This window comes from Procambarus clarkii, chromosome 13, assembly GCF_040958095.1.
Source record: "Procambarus clarkii isolate CNS0578487 chromosome 13, FALCON_Pclarkii_2.0, whole genome shotgun sequence".
NCBI classification, from domain to species: domain Eukaryota; kingdom Metazoa; phylum Arthropoda; class Malacostraca; order Decapoda; family Cambaridae; genus Procambarus; species Procambarus clarkii.
Genome location: NC_091162.1, coordinates 21,012,811 through 21,027,409, shown reverse-complemented (window position 1 = coordinate 21,027,409; position 14,599 = coordinate 21,012,811). Strand labels below are relative to the sequence as shown.

The window sequence follows — 14,599 nt, the reverse complement described above, 5'->3', positions numbered from 1 at the left end:
TGTTGAGTTAAACAGAGGCTACAGTTAAGGATTTGCGCCCAGTAAATCCTCCCCGGCCAGGATACGAACCCATGACAAAGCGCTCGCGAAATGCCAGGCGAGTGTCTTACCACTACACCATGGAGACTGGTGTAGTGGTAACTTCAACGAGGCCACTAGTGTGTTAGTGGCCCTTGGGTAAATTGTTACATGATGAGTAAAATTTTGGGAATCTTAGGAAATATGAATGATGTATATTGGTTCATGTGTATTGTAGAGCATACTGCATACAAGTTTTGGATGACATTCAAGTTTGTAACTGGGGATCAATGACCGTCAATTAAAATTTTATTTATTTACACTATGCAGTTTTTGTAGTGATAAAAGACTATTTTATTGATATATTTTCATTGAGATAAGTCTCTACAGATTAGATATTCACATGCAACTCAAAGCAATGTATGGATTATACAAAGTAAAAAGAAATAAAATATAAATATATAGATCTGTCTCCAAGAAGACAGTCTGTCTCCATATATATTTTTCTGCGGGAAGACCCTTGTGGCTCCCTGAAGCACCAGTGCTGATACAATAACAAAGTACTAAGTGCCATCAATCATGGACTTCTTTTAGGCCTACTGGAGACCATAAGTCAGAACCTGGTCCCCTCTAAAGAGGTGCAGGAGCAGTGGCAGTATGATAAAATTGTCAGGGAATTTTAACCCTTAAGCTGCTCAGGGCCTTAAGGGCATCAACACTCGCCAGGCACAAAAAAAAAATCAAACAAATATTTCGTCTTATAAAAGTGTTTGTGTTCCCTGATCACAGGGGGAAAAAAAAAAGTAGGTAATATTTTTTGGCCGTAATAGATCGAGGAAATCTGGCAAAAGTGAGGCGTTGACGGAGTAATCATCAGAGGTGGTCAGCTCCACCCAAACTGTCAGGTGGGAGTTTCCACAAAAATATTATTACCTAATTATTTCAATGTCTTTGAATTTTTTTTTTCAGTAATAATATTCAATAGTGTGTAGTGTGACATATTTATATAATAAAATGTGTGAACCATCGCTATACTCAAAGGTATTGTGAGCATATCAGTGATTCAATTATGTTTCATAAAACGGTAAACAAATAGTTTTGCTGTTATTACACTATATACACAGGTTATATATATAAGTATCTGCATGTTTTATTCACCATAACAAATCACTAAGTTGGTACGGTGAGTCAAAAAGCAGCGAGTAGTGGCCGCCCCGCCATCCAGCCAGCCAGCCACTGGCCACCACTCCCTCCCTCAATAACACCACACTCGCCAACATCCTCCTCCCATCATACTGTTTTTGCTTTTATTCACTATATACAGACATTATATACAAGTATCTACATGTTTTGTTCACCATAACTGTACAACTAAGCAGGTATGGTGAGTTCAGACGACACAGGTTGCCACACACAGCTGATGCTCCCTCCCTCCTTCACTGGTTCAAGGTCAGACGCACTAATATTCCTCCTCCAACTATATTGTTTGTGGTGTTATTACACTATATACTGATGTTATATATATAAATACATGTTTTGTTCACCATAACTGTGCAACTAAGCTGGTATGATGCCCAAAGAGCATAGTGGCCACCCTCTACGCAGCATGACAAGTCATGCCGATGATGCCACCTTCCTCACCAAAATGGCTTCTTCCATCACACTCCTTTTGCTGTTATTACACTATACATGTTATATATAAGTATCTACATTTGAATTCACCATAGCGAAGCACTAAGCTGGTATGGTGAGTGCAGACAGTAACAGGTTGCACCTGAGCTCAGCATTCCACTTCAGCTGATTTTTCAGACATACCTGTTTACAGGAGTCATAGCAGATGTGTAGAAAAAGGCTAACATAGTTCCAATCTATAAAAGTGGCAGCAGGGAAGACCCCCTCAATTATAGACCTGTATCATTGGCAAGTGTAATAGTCAAAATATTGGAAAAAGTAATAAAAACTGAATGGGTAGAACACAAGAGAAATTATATATCAGACAGACAGTATGGTTTTCAATCTGGAAGATCCTGTGTATTAAATTTACTCAGTTTCTATGATCGAGCCACAGAGATTTTACAGGAAAGAGATGGTTGGGTTGATTGCATCTATCTGGACCTAAAAAAAGGCTTACGACAGTTCCACATAAGAGATTGTTATGGAAATTGAAAAATATTGGAGGGGTGACAGGTAAACTTCTAACATGGAAGAAAAATTTTCTGACCGATAGAAAAATGAGGGCAGTAATAAGAGGCAATGTATTGGACTGCAGAAATGTCACAAGTGGAGTACCACAGGGTTCAATTCTTGTACCGGTGATGTTCATTGTCTACATAAATGATCTACCAGATGGAATACAGAATTATATGAACATGTTTGCTGATGATGCTAAGATAATAGGAAGGATATGAAACTTGGATGATTGTCATGCCCTTCAAAAAGACCTAGACAAAATAAGTATATGGAGCACCACTTGACAAATGGAATTTAATGTGAATAAATGTCAAGTTATGGAATGTGGAATTGGAGAACATAGACCCCACACAACCTATAAATTATGTGAGAAATCTTTAAAAAAAATTCTGATAAAGAAAGAGAGCTGGGGGTGGTTCTAGATAGAAAACTATCACCCGAGGAGCCTATGCTACGCTTTCTAACTTCAGAATTGCTTTTAAATACATGGATGGCGAAATACTAAAGAAACTGTTCACGACTTTTGTTAGGCCAAAGCTAGAATATGCAGCAGTTGTGTGGTGCCCATATCTTAAGAAGCACATCAACAAACTGGAAAAGGTGCAAAGACATGCTACTAAGTGGCTCCCAGAACTGAAGGGCAAGAGCTATGAGGAGAGGTTAGAGGCATTAAATATGCCAAAACTAGAAGACAGAAGAAAATAAGGCAATATTATCACTACATACAAAATAGTAACAGGAATTGATAAAACTGATAAGGAAGATTTCCTGAGACCTGGAATTTTAAGAACAAGAGGTCATAGATTTAAACTAACTAAAAAAAGATGCCAAAGAAATATAAGAAAATTCACTTTCACAGAGTGGTAGAAAGTTGGAACAAGTTAAGTGAGAAGGTGGTGGAGGCCAAAACCGTCAGTAGTTTTAAAGCGTTATATGACAGTTTTGGGTAGATGGGACACCACGAGCGTAGCTCTCATCCTGTAACTACACTTAGGTAATTACACAAATTCGGCAGATGACGCCACCACCTTCCCTCCCTCAACATTACTCCTCCCACAATACTATGCAGAGAGCAAATTATCCCAACAATCCTGCTATTATCAGTATCCTGGACTTTATCAGTCAGGGGTCTTCTGTAATACAGTACTGTACTATCATCACTAAATAATACCCGTTACCAGTATATTTTTTATTTTTTAGGCGATGCTGTGGTCACAAGCTGAATAGCATTGCTGTGAGCTCATGCTGCATGTGCCAGCCTTGGTGGCTCACTCAGTACTGAGGCTCTCACACCTGGGAATGTTGCCCACGATTTAAAAAAAAAAAATGGCATCTGTTTACAAGTGCCCTTAGGAAGCAGATGTGAACCCCGTGTAGCCACGGGACTTTTAAATCTTGCTCGGTACTCCAAAACAAATGATGTGGTGCGCAATTTTGCGACAGTTACTCAACACATCATATGATGTATTGCACAGTTTAAGGGTTAATCATGTCTGCCACCACCAGGGAAGCACCCACAACTGCAGCAAAACAAAACAGACCACTTCTGGTTATAAGGAAATATTGATGCCTCAAAATCAGCAAAAGAATTTCCACAGCAATATAAACAATAGAAAATTCATGAAACTAGTGCAAGCTCGTTCACCCCTCCTTCCCCACCGTGTTTGATGGGGGAGGTAAGCAGACCGGGTCAGCCGGCTGCTCCACCGTTGGTTCTTGCTGATAGTGAGAGCGTGTGGTGCCCTCTCTCTTTTGCTCTGGCTCCCATGTTCTGCTTCAGCTAAGTGGTGGTTTTTGCCTTATTATGTGGCTGTTCCAACATGTTTGTGCTGTAAGAGTTAGGAGTATAGGGCGCTTTGAACTGCATGTGCACAAGGTTTTTTTCTCTGTGCTCACTAGTGCTGCCCTTTCACTGTCAGGGTTCTCTTCCCTGGGGTGTTCATGGTTCACTCCCTTAGAAGGGCTTCCTTTCTTGTGTAGTCCTCTTCCTAGAAAAGTCCATTTTTTTCTTTCTGTCTTTCCAGAGTTCAGGTGCAAATTTTGGCTGGCACTGGGGATCATGCAACCTAACCAAGACATGCCAAGTTCAGCCTTCTCAGCCTCCGGTGAGCTGGGTTGGCCTACTTATACCCGTTCTCCTGTCCATATGACATTGTTCCTTTCTTTTTTCTGTACAGAGAGACTTCCCTTCTTGCTAACAGGGGGATCTGTTTTATTATTAGGGTTCTGGCGTAGCGATCCCAATGCTCGGAATCGCTACTAGGCCATTCTCTGAAGCTCTTGGAAACCCCTTCAGGTTCGGTTGTTCAATGGATATCCTCTGCTAAACCTGCTCCCTGGGAGCCGGTCGGCTGAGCAGACAGCACGCTGGACTTGTGAGCCTGGGTTCGATCCCAGGCGCCGGTGAGAAACAATGGGCAGAGTTTCTTTCACCCTATCCCCCTGTTACCTAGCAGTAAATAGGTACCTGGGTGTTAGTCAGTTGTCACGGGCTGCTTCCTGGGGGTGGAGGCCTGGTCGAGGACCGGGCCGCAGGGACACTAAAAGCTCCGAAATCATCTCAAGATAACCTCAAGATTGACATGTGCGAGTACGGGGGTTGTGTATCGTCTGTGACATGGGGTGATGCTCATACCTTCTACCTTTGCTGTGCTGTCTGCTGGGTCGGTAACACACTCGACCCAGAGTCATGTTGGACTTGTTCTCCACACATTACTGACCTTACAAACCCTTGTGATGTTCAGGGTTTTCAGGCAGTGAGTGCTTTATGCTTGAGGTATTCTGTTTTGCAGAGGCCTAGGTTGTATGTCTAGTTGGATGCCTCAGAGCTGCCCCAGTTGGTGTTAAGGGACTCGGATTTGGAGATGTTGGTTAATTCAACCGTGATTCCATCTGCACCTCTTCCTTTCCCTTCGGGTGAGGTGCACCCTCCCTCTGGTCTTCCCCTCTTACTACCAGCCCAAATTATCCGAGGGTTTTGGGGTTGGGGCAAGGTTTAGCTCAGAATGTGGCCTGGTCATCTTTGGAGTTTGCCCTTTCCAAATTTGGTACAGAAGCAGTTGAGCCTGATGATCCTGCTGAGGCTTCTGGGTCTTCTTATCAGCCAGCCCAACATTTGAAGCATTTCCCTTGGACTCCACCTCTCTATCTTGGGTGGTCTCTAGCGTGGATGACGTCTCTGCTCAGCTGTGGTTCCCAGGCCTGACATGGGCTGTTGGACCCTACTTGATCTCTCGTGGACTCTTGTTTCTTCTGCGGAGAGTTTTCTGTTGCAGGGTCTGTTGCAGGGTACGGGGTTTTCGCATTCCCTCTTTCCTGTACGAGTGATATGGGTTCAGCTCCCTAAAGGGTTTATTTGGAGTCCTTGAGTTCCTCAGATTCATCCTTCTGGAGGTTTCCATCCATTTAACACTTTTGTCCTCCTGGGACGGAGTTGATATCCACAAATAACTCTGCACATGTCTGGCGGGGACATATGTAGCGTCCAAAATTAATATATTTGTTAAAATTCCATTTTTTATCTGATCATTATGGGATGTGTTTTAAACTTTGCACCAAAGTCTTCCCATTTTCTGTTATGGCCCATGTGTGGCATCAAGGCACCGCCTGCTGCCGTAGGCTCATTGTTTTTGTCTGAAATCTTGTGACCGCTGTGGCCACATCTTGCATCTAACATGTGTGCCCATTCTGGTTATTTTTCCTTGGTTATATTTGTTACTGCCTTTATACACTCTACATTTACTCCAAGATGGATAGTGATCAAGAACAGTGCTATTCCAGGATGAAAGCATATATAACATGTATGAGGGAGAAGCTAAGTAGTGTTTGCCAAAAGTATAGTTGATTTAGTTGATGAATTTTCTTATCTTGAAAGTGACGAAAGTAACAATAATGTAGATAGTGAAACTGAAACAGCAGGTGAGGATGAAATTGAAAGTGAGGGGAAGTGATGATTTTGATGTTGATACCGCCACAGCCACATGTGCAGGACCAGCTATTAGAACTTGTACCGCATGTACCCCACGCACCAGTTCTTGTGAAGCCTGGTCTACTGACAGCAATGCACCATTTGTAGACAATTTTACTGGAACACCAAACTTGACTGTTCCAGTACCAAGCACTCCTCTGGGAGTTTTACAGTTACTCATTGCATGAGATTTGCTGAAATTTATGGTGTATGAAACAAACTTGTATGCATCACAAAGCTTGTCCAATGCTTCTGACAACTTGAACAATAAGTGGGATGAAGTGAGTATAAAAGAGCTTGCCAGATATTTGGGACTGACAGTGTTGATGGACATTATGAAGTTGCCAACGATGAAAATGTACAGTATTGGCAAACAGGTAAATTGTGGCATGTAGCTTCTTTCAATACTTCTATGACTGTGAAATGATATGAATTGATTTAAAAGGATTTTCATACTTATAACAATAATGCCATTCCCAAAGACAATCAAGAAAGACTAAAAGTTAGAACATTCATGGAATATCTCACAAAAATCCAAAACATTATACATTCCTTAGAAAAATTTGTGTTTGGATGAAGGCACATTGTCATGGAGGGGCCGTCTAGCTTTCAAGATTTATAATCCAAATAAACCCGATAAGTATGGAATAAAGCTGTACATGCTGGCTGAATCACATACTGGTTACATCTATGATTTTGAAGTGCGTGCAGGAATTGGGAAGACAACGATTCAAACGGTTCTGGGCTTGATTGAACCACTGAAGAGCAAAGGTTACCATTTATACATGGATAACTATGATAACTCGGTTCAATTAAGTGAAAAGCTGCGTGAACAAGGTGTATACACCTGTGGTACTCTCAGATTGCAGCATGGTGCACCAAAAGATCTTCAGCTGATTGTGTGGCAACGTGTTATTGTCTGAACTCACCATACCAGCATAGTTGTACAGTTATGGTGAACAAAATATGTAGATACCTATATATAACATCTGTACATAGTGTAATAAAAGCAAAACCAGTATGGTGGGAGGAGGAATGTTGGTGAGAGGGGGACGGTGGCATCGTTTCGTTTGCTGGCTGGTGTGTGGCGGCCACTTTTGTTGTTTTGACTCACTATATCAACTTAGTAGTTCGTTGTGGTGAACAAAACATACAGATACTTATATATAACGTGTGTACATAGTGTAATAATTATGAAATAATTATGCTGTAATAACAGCAAAACTATTTGTTTATTGTTTTATGAACATAATAATTGAATCACTAATATGATCACAATACTTTTGAGTATAGCGATAGTTCACACATATTTTATTATATAAATATATCACACTACACACTATTGAATAATATTACTGTAAAAAAAAAAACTAAGAAAAAATCAGACACTTTGAAATAATTAGGTAATAATATCTTTGTGGCAATTCCCACCTGACAGCTCGGGTGGAGTTGACCGCCTCCGATGCCTAATCTGTCAACGCCTACTCTGTCAACGCCTCAATTTTGCCAGACTTCCTCGCCCTATTGCGGCCAAAATATGTCGCCTATGATTCCCCCCCATTACTCCCAATCCCCCCCCCCCCCCTCCCCCTTCTGGGTCAGGGAACACAATGAACACTTTTATAAGATGAATTTTTTGTTATTAATTTTTGTATTTCTTGCGCACAGCGGTGTTGACGGTTATTAAGGCCGTCAACCATTAAGCTGCTACACCTTAATGGTTAAAAAAGCCTTCATTACTAATTTTTTATGACTTTTAAATTGAAAATTGTTGAAAAAATTAAATTATTGAAAAAACGATTCTTCGCGGCAGGGGATCGTATTCCAGGGACCATAGGATTAAGGACCTGCCCGAAACGCTACGCGTACTAGTGGCTGTACAAGAATGTAACAACTCTTGTATATATCTCGGATCTCGGATAAACAAAGTTTAAAAAGCTGTAGTATATAACATATACAGTATGTAAAAAAAAAAAGGTTATCTATTTTCCTCTCCTTATTATAAGACAGATTTATTGTTTTGCTTTCTATTTTTCACACTCGAATGCTGATTTCATCTTGTGTGACTTGAGGACTAACCCATGGATTGTAAAGAATTTTTGTTTATGTAAATATTTTTACCCGTAATATTTTCCTGGCTCAGATACCCTTTATGTATAAGGATAATTATTTAATTATTTAAACTATGAGGCATTACATTTGTATTCAGTTATATGGCAGCCTAATTGGAAAACAAATAATGATGACAATGTTTTAGACTTTTTTAATATTAGATTTATTTAATAACTGTGATTGTGAAATAAGAAAATACTGTAGAATGCTTTCCAAAAATATTGGAAAATATTATGGACTTACTGCAAACACACACATGGTGGGAAATTTGAACAGAAAAAAGCTGGAAAATTAAGTTGCCAAGCATTGGTGTATTGAACTGTATGGCTTATAGCAAGGGAGATGTATAGAAGTATTAGCAAATAAAGATAAATTTTTGGTTATCAAGGCTCAGGTTGAGCATAAAATAAATAGTGGTAAAAGAAATATGGAATAATTACAAATTCTGCCATTTAGAAATAATGAAAGGTAAAGTATTAATAAAAGTGATATTGTTTATAAGGTGAGTATTGGTAGTAGTAGTTAAGAGAATAAGCTAGTTACTTGTTCAATGGAAGTAGACAATCAGTTTGCACTTACTTTAGATGTACTGTATTGTAAGTGTAGTACAGTAACTTCAGTTACTTCAAAATAATTGGTGTATATTTCTTCCTAGTATAGTTAATGTGAAAAGTTTGTAATAGTAAGGCAGGTACAGAATTTGCAAATTAGACAGAGTAATACAAGGAAGTGCAGTGAAAGTTCTTTGTACACTTTAGGGGAGGGAGGGAGGGAAGGGGAGGGAGGGAGGGAAGGGGAGGGAGGGAGGGAAGGGGAGGGAGAGAGGGAAGAGGAGGGAGAGGGGGAAGGGAAGAGAAGGAGGGAAGGGAGTGAGTTAGGGAAGGGGAAGGAGAGAGGGAAGGGGAGGGGGAGAGGAGAGGGGGAAGGGGAGGGAGAGGGGGAAGGGGAGGGAGAGGGGGAAGGGGAGGGAGAGGGGGAAGGGAAGAGAAGGAGGGAAGGAAGGGAGTTAGGGAAGGGGAGGGAGGGGGGGGGAAGGTAGTTAGGTTGGTTAAGTGTAGTATTCTAGAATTTGATAGAAAATTATATCAGTGTCAACGCTTGTTCCTTTATGTACAGATAAGGTAAAATTGTGAACATTACATTGTAAATTAAACTTACTTAAAGTTTGAATTCAGTACTTTAATGACACAATTAAAGAAGGATAATGTGGTGAGGAAATCCCTCACCTGTAGAAGCAAGTGTAGAAGACTGCATCACGGAGAAGGTATTAAGTGGAACACAGTGTAGTAATACAAGGCGGACAGATTACCCGGAATAGAGGACCAGATATACTGACTATTCTGGCAAAAAAAAATGCATTTAAATTTAATATGGGATTCCTGTGGGTAGGATATTGTGTTGGATTCCTGTGAGTGTGATACCATTGTGTGGGATATGTGTGGGTGGGATACATATGCACAGGATACCATTGTGTGGGATACATATGGGTGGGATACCTATGTGCAGGATATAGAATTGAATGATTAAAATGTACTGATTATTACTTGAGTGACTTGGAGAAAGAAATAGAGAGCGGGTAAAGAATAATAATATACAGTATAAGATTTGTAAATTATTCAGAGTTCCCATGGTCATGGAAAATGTTGAAACAAAAATACTGTATAATGGAAAAAGCATGGAATGCAGCCAAACATATATAAAGCATAAGTTTACTATTTTCACTACAGGCAGCTATTTCAAATTGATACATTTTTAAATCACATATATTTGCCAGTTATTGTCTTCACCAAGTATGACGCTTCTTGGGTAATATACAGTTTTACCATTCTTATTACAGGTAGTTGTAATCCAACATGTAATGCTAGTTGTTTATGTATAAAAACCTGCCATTAGTCATTGAAGAATAGAATAGAAGGAAGCAAGGCACTACACTTAAGCCCTATTCCAGGTTGCCAAGGCCTGGTGCACAGCAGAGTGATGGTGTCCCAAGCCAGTCACTAATGTATCACTAATGGGTTTGAGAATTAGGTGATGGAGTGGGGGTGCCTGGGGATTCGACCAAATACATTATGGCTCCTGTATGCAAGGAACAGGGCAATAAGGATGACTATGAGAACTATAAGGGAATTAGTGTACTTATTATCATTGGATTAGTGTATGCAAGAGTGTAAATTGAAAGAATAAGAGATAGAACATAATATAGGATAGTGGAGCCAGTTACACGTGTTACGTATACACACACACAACATTTTCCCTTCTGAACACTTTGGTTTCAATTGTGATTGGATATGTACCAGTAGTTGTCTGGATATGTGGTCGAATCCCCGCAGACACATGCAAATAATAATTTTATGTTCAATACGAATACGAAACAATACATTATTGTTTCACTAGATACTTTAAACAAAACACAACAAAATATTGGTACAGTACAGTAATACAGCAAAAAATATATATTGTAACCACCAAGTGTGCAGATGTTTCTCCACATATAATCTGGGAATAGTGGCTAGGCGAGTATGGTGGCGGTAATTGAAGATGGAGGTATATGTTGAGGGTTATACGCTGGAGGAACCCAAGAGGTTTCACTTTGCACTCTTGGAAGCTCTCTCAAAAGGTTCTTTGAGTGTTACTTGTCTTAATCCATCTCTTTCCATTTTTGAAAACTGTTAAAATCTGTAAAATGACATTAAACTCTGAGGATTGACATCAGATTTTCTCTCCATTAAAAAAGAAAAAAAGAAAAAAAAAAAAAGAAAAAAAATTAGTTTCAAAACTCTTCTCTAGGGAGCCGGTCGGCCGAGCGGACAGCACGCTGTACTTGTGATCCTGTGGTCCCGGGTTCGATCCCGGGCGCCGGCGAGAAACAATGGGCAGAGTTTCTTTCACCCTATGCCCCTGTTACCTAGCAGTAAAATAGGTACCTGGGTGTTAGTCAGCTGTCACGGGCTGCTTCCTGGGGGGTGGAGGCCTGGTCGAGGACCGGGCCACGGGGACACTAAAGCCCCGAAATCATCTCAAGATATACCTCTGCCGTGTTTGCTCGAGTTGCTCTGGCCTCCTCCAACCTTCTCTAACAAATCTTCTGAATCCTGCAAATTCGTCTGGCTATTTTTTGTCACCAAATTAATTATATCATCTCGATCACACTCAACCCATACATCCATTTCTTCCTCAAGATTGGCTGTAATCAATTAATTTCTTTGTTGTCAGGACTGTTTGTTTATTCCTTTAACATAGGCAAGGAGTTCTTGGATTAGTTTCTTCATCTCACTTATTTTCTTTCCACCAAATCCTTCAAAATCTGCAGCAATGTCATTGTCGCCAGGAAACAAATTGGCTGCAGGCCAAAGTCTATCCCAGACATGCTTCAAGGTTTATTGCTTGACCATTTCCCATGCATGTGCAATACACAACACAGCTGACTTTATAGTAAATGTTTTCATGAAGTCCTTGATGTTACCCTTTCTCTGCATGGCACTGTCTGGCAAATTCAGTTCTGAAGTGGAGTTTGAGGTTCAAAATTATTCCTTGAACCATGGATTGGATCAAGGAAGTTGTGTTGGGGTGGCAAAAATGTACCAAACATATTGCCCTTAACTACTTTATTTTCATGTTGATGTGTTGAGCTATTATCAAGAAAGAGCACCAGTTTGCTGTTTTGCTGTTCTCTGGCAAGCCAATGCTGATAAAATGATTTTTCACCTTGGGTACAAAATTACTTGAAAACTATTCATGAAAAATAGCTCTAGATATCCATGCACTGGGCTGAGCCTTATAAATCACAGGGATAGTATTCTTAACACCCTTAAATGCCCTTGGATTTTCACTTTTGCCAATAACTAGTAATTTTTATTTGTGCACACTAGCTGCATTTGCACAACTAAGTACAAGAGAGCTTTTCATTGCCTTAAACCCAGCAGAACCATCACTTTCATCCTGATGAGCGTATGTATAACTGTCCAACATACACCAGTACAAGCTTGTTTCGTCAATGTTATAAATTTGCTCAGGAGATAAAGAATCATCCTGCACAATCTCTCCAAATGTTGACACACATTCCTTTGCACCTTTTGGATCAGTAGATTGCTTGTCACCTTGTAATTTCACATGTCTAATGCTATGACAAACCTTAAAGCCCCTTAGCCATCCATCACTGTACACATAATTATCATGAAGCTAAATTTGTTGGTGAAAAAACTTGGATTTTTCCTTAATCAGCCTGGCTGGCACTGGCTTCTCTGATTCGTCATGTGTCTGCCTATACCATTTCCAGACAACCTCGTCAACACTTTTAACACGGGCACTACTAAAAAAATATTGTTCATTGTTACCTCACTTTCACTTTTAGCATAACTTGTACTCATCATCTTATTAGCCTTCAATATATCATGAAGAATGGTTTTACTAACTTTGTATTTGGCACACACAACACTTTTAGGAATTCCAGTTTCAACTTCCTTTATAGGCTGAACTTTTTGTTTAAAATTCTTTACAATATGTTTTTTCTTGGTTCTTTCTCTTGTTGAAGCCCGAACAATTGATTTCCTGCATTTCCAGATGCATAGTAGCAGGATGCAAAAAATATGCACAGATATAAAATGGTGAGAGATTGGAAGGGCTTAGTCCATCGTGGGCAAACACTTAAACAAAACTGGGTTGTTTGAGTAGGTGCACAGATCACGCTATGGCAACTTGGTGGACAGCCACCAAACTACATAGGCCTCTCATAGGTAATTACTTAAGATGGAGGCACCAGGGGGGGTCAGACTCGCACACAAATAGATGGAGTAATCGAAAGATTGAGGCTCGAGAGTTAGATCAGGAAGTATACGATTTTGGGTGACAATATTCAAAGAGTATGGTGCTTTTTGATATTTTATTTAATACAGTCATGGTTGCAGCAGTCAGATGAAGTGTCATGATCGGTTGAGACAAGGATGCTTGTTATGTGCTACTGGCAGAGTTAGGTAGGACATAGTCCTGGTGGTGGCCGGAGATGGAAAGTTTGTGTGAAGCCTGTACCTTGTGCTGTTGGTGGCTGGAGACTGAGAGCTTGTGCATGACCTGGAGCCAAAAACAGAGCCTGGTTATCTTGAGGTTATCTCGATAATTTCGGGGCTTAGTGTCCTCGTGACCTGGTCCTCGACCAGGCCTCCTTTTTGTTACACATCCCCAGGAAGCAGCCCGTAGCAGCTGTCTAACTCCTAGGTAACTGTTTACTGCTAGGTAACGGGCATCAGGGTTACCTTACCTTGAGGTTACCTTGAGGTGCTTCCGGGGCTTAGCGTCCCCGCGGCCCGGTTGTCGACCAGGCCTCCTGGTTGCTGGACTGATCAACCAGGCTGTTGGCTTTCACCCTCCAGGAAGGAGGGTGAAAGAAACTTTTTGCCCATTTGACTCTGCCTCCACCGGGGATCGAACCCGGAACCTCAGGACTACGAATCTGAAGTGCTGTCCTCAAAGGAGAACGAGAGCATAGAGCTCCAATGAGAATGGGATTGGAAAGCTCGAATGCAGTTTGTGAGTGAAACACTATTAGTTATTGATGATACTATGTTCCTGATCGGCTTGTATCCAAGCTTCACGTAACCTTGTGTTGGACACGGTTTGCTTCTGGCAAGTTGATCATCATTTGGCCTGATGGGGAAGCTTGCTGGTTACTTTTGGCTTTCCTAAGTGATTTGTGGAAACGTTGGCAAACATGTACTAATGTAATTACAGATGTCATTAATTAATGATTGTGTTATTAGTGATTATGGTGATAAGTAGCTGACACATTAGAAATAATTAATGTGGTATGCTATCATCAAGGATTTAGCAAATGTTTAAGGACAGATTGATTGTGAAACATTATGGGAGGTGGAATTTAGTTATTATCAGCTGTGAAAGCCTTTTACATGAATAGAACAACATGTGTGGGTGTGTGAAATGAAAAACAGAATAAATACAGCACTGCATTAGGGTGGGTTTTAAAACAGTCACCCTGGCCTTCTAATACTGTATACAGGAATTTTTTATTAATGAGGTAAAGGCATGAACACTACGGATGTGAGTGGAAGTTGACTCTGATGGGAATACATTTCACTGGCAAATCTGTATGCAGATAATTCTGCATTCTTTGCTGGCTGAGGAGGAGTTTCTGTATATTGTATTCGAGTGCACAAGTGAAAAAAGGTTGACGATCAATAAAGAAAACAAGTAAAATTGTAGTGTTTGAGGGAAGGGAATGGCATGTTGTGGATTTTGCAGTGTGTTACCGATTTGCACTACGGAGGGATTTGAACTGTAGAACTGAAATGGAGGAAGAGA

General features: G+C 40.5%; 1 protein-coding gene across 1 annotated transcript in view; it reads left to right on the top strand.

The window, feature by feature from the left end:
- LOC123757244 (synapse-associated protein 1) overlaps window positions 1–14,599 on the top strand; it is a 42,249-nt gene that overhangs the window by 16,830 nt on the left and 10,820 nt on the right. The gene's annotated exons all lie outside the window — the stretch shown is intronic.